Below are 3,132 nucleotides of genomic sequence, written 5' to 3' on the forward strand. Positions count from 1 at the left end.
CAGCCGCGGGCCCAGCCGAGGGCCCTTCTCCCAGGCACCCACCGCGGCCTGCGGGAGGGGGGCAGGGGTCAGCGCAGTGCAGGCCCTGGGCGCCCCCCCCCACTCCTGTGCTGGACCCTCGCACACACATCTTTGAGAGGGTCCCAGCCCCTCCTCCACCCACCCTGGGGCTGGGGCACTTGGCACTGTGGGTGGCAGCTCTCCCTGGTGCCCATTCCACAGACAGGAGCCCGAGGCTGGCGAGGCCCCATCGCCTGGTGACTGCACTCCCACTCCACACCTACCCTGCACTGCCCCTTCTGGGGTCTTCCCTTCTGGTCCTTGGCCTCCTCCCTGCTCCGAGGAGCTGGGGAGCGGTTGTCATGGCAACCTGAGCAGCTCACTCCAGGCTCATTGTTCAGTGCCCACCAGAGTGTGCGGGGCGCCTCCCACGCCCTCCGTGCCCTGGCATCTCCGCCTCCCATTCAAGGCCTTGGAGGTAGAGGCTCTGGCTGCCAGTCCACTGTGCGCCTGCCCCGCCCTGCCGGACCCCCGCCCCCAGGAGCCCAGCTAGCCTGCGGGCCCCCTCCATGCCCCTGCTCAGGTTGGTCCCTCCTGGAGACCCCCCACTCAGCGGGGTAGCAGGTGGTGCACGGTCCACCTTCCCCAACCACATGAGAGCCATGAGGAAGGGCAGGCGCACACAGGGCTTTTCCAAACAGCCTGGCACCACCTGTCCTGCTCTCAAATGCCCACCCCTGTGCTCCTGCCCAGACTCTCCTGGTTTGCACCAAGTCCCAGGGGACCCTGAAGCGTGAGAACAGGTATCCCTGGGCTGGGCGGTCTGTGGGTCCAATGAGCCTGGAGCAGCAGAGCAGGGACGCAGCCAACCCCAACGCCAGGTTGGGCCGCCCTGGGTCTTCCTGCTGGCGCTGCAGCTGCAGTCCCCGCTACAAGGGCCCTCGGGGAGCCCTCCGGCCCGGCCCGTGTTCCCCGCCTGCCTCCTCTGGGAGGAGGAGGGGACAGGGTGTCACTCTGCCCTCGGGTGAAGGAGACCCAGGCAGAGAGCACGGAGCTCCAGGCCTGGGGTCCCCCTCTCTGTCCGCCCAGCCAGGGAGGGAGCTGGGTCTGCAATCCAGGCTGCAGGCTGCCCGCACAGCGCCAGCAAGGAGAGCGCAGGGCCCTAGGTGCTCCTGTGCAGGGAGCAGCCACACCTCCTCCCCAAGCCCAGAGCTGAGAGCAGGGCCCTGGCACAGCCTCGCCTGGCAGAGAACTGCCCTGAACATCAAGCCCTGGGGCCCGAGGGTGTGAACTAAGCCAGGGCAGCTCAGCCTCCCATCGCTTTCTCCATCAGACTCCCCACCCCCTTGCAGGTGGGTAAACTGAGGCAGGCCCCAAGCCATGGGCATCCCTCCTGTCCCTCAAGGCTGTGGACTGGCACCCCGGGCCCCAGGTCCATACCTTTCCAGCTCGGCCTCCAGCCCCTTCTGCTGGGCTGGGCTCGGGCACGCTGGGCGGGGGGCCACTCATGCTGCGGCCGCTGTGGGGCTGAGAGGACAGGGAGCAGACAGACGTGAAGACAGAGGCCTGCTGTGGCCAGAGGCTGGGTCCCCCTCCCCGGGAAGCCTCTGCACCCCAGCCAGGCCCGGCAGCTGGACCTCTGTCCCTGCCCCAGCCACCAGCGGAGGGCGCTGGGCAGCACCACGCAGTGCCCCGGGCTCCGAGGGCGGCAGGAGGGCTGAGGCTGATGCAGCCTGAAGACCCGGGAAGGCTTCCTGGAAGAGGGTCAGCTGACCTGAGGCGGGGGCTGGGCGAGAGGGAGCAGGCCAGCAGGGAGGAGAGTTCTGAGTCAGGAAACAGCGGGGAGGGGAGGGGAAAGGAGAGCGGAAGTGGGGAGCGGGGACCTTAATAGGCTTTTGAGACTGGAGTCTGGGAGCAGCAGGGTCAGGTTCAAGTCAGCCGGAGGCAAAGGCGCACCAGCCTCTGACTCTCCACCTGCACTAAGCCAGAGGGAGAAATGGGGTGGGCCCTGGCCAGCGGCTCAGTGGTTAGCACACCGGCCCACGCACCCAAGCGTCATGGGTTCCATTCCTGGTCAAGGGCACGTACCTGGGTTGGGAGTCTGCAGTCAATGTGTCTCTCTCACATTGAAGTTTCTCTCTTTCTCTCTCTCCTCTCCCCTCCCCGCTTCCACTCTCTAAAAAATCAATGGGGGAAAAAATATCCTCGGTGAGAATTTAAAAAACAAGGAAAAAAAGAGCTGGGGTGGGTCTGGCAGGCAGACGGCTCCCTTTGGCACTGATTGGGAGGCAGCCAGGGACACAGGCAAGGGCAGGAGCGGGAGACTGGGCAGAGGGTGAGCGGTGATCAGCAGGGTGCCGTGTCCGGGAGGCCCAGCTGGTTGTGGGGAGGGGTCCTGTGGGCACCCAGCGAAAGAGGCGGGTGGGAAACGAGGTTTCTTTCAGCGAACACCCAGCTCAGGTCCGCTCTCAGGCCCCAGTGAGCTGCTGGGGGTGTCCTTGCTGGCTGGGAGCCAGCCACACAAAACGTGAGAGGCAGGGAAGCGCCCCAGACGAGAAGAGATGGGCCCGCGGGGAAAGAGACCCAGAGAGAGACGGAAACAGACCCAGAGAGGCATCCCGGTGGAGAGAGGATGGAGACCCAGGTGAGAGCTGTCACCGTGGGCACAGCCCGGGGCAGGCAGCGGAGGGCCAGGGCCCAAGGGCTCCCCCCGCGCCTCCCAGGCAGGACGGCGTCTGACCTTATCCTCCCTTTGACAAGACCGCATCCCCCAGAACCTGATCCCCGTCGCTTGAGATCCCAAGTGTCCAGCCTGTGTGAGGTCCAGGGCACAGACTTGGGTGGGGCCAGATGCGTAGAAAAAGGGCGACTTCCACACGCAACGAGTGGAGAGGATGTGGAGGAGTGGCCGCGGAAGTGGAGGGCCAAGGTGTGTGGGAGTGTGTGTGTGTGTGTGTGTGTGTGAGTGTGTATATATGTGTGTGTGTGTGCGTGTGTGTGTGCAGGCTTAGCCACACACCCCTCTTGTCTCCCCAAAAGCAGCAAACAGCCCTGGGACTTGGGTCCCACTCAGCTATATGTACAGCCCTGACACCTGAGGCCTCGGTGCACCACCTCCATCTGCCCAGTTCC

The sequence above is a fragment of the Myotis davidii genome, unplaced genomic scaffold, assembly GCF_000327345.1.
Source record: "Myotis davidii unplaced genomic scaffold, ASM32734v1 scaffold2798, whole genome shotgun sequence".
NCBI classification, from domain to species: domain Eukaryota; kingdom Metazoa; phylum Chordata; class Mammalia; order Chiroptera; family Vespertilionidae; genus Myotis; species Myotis davidii.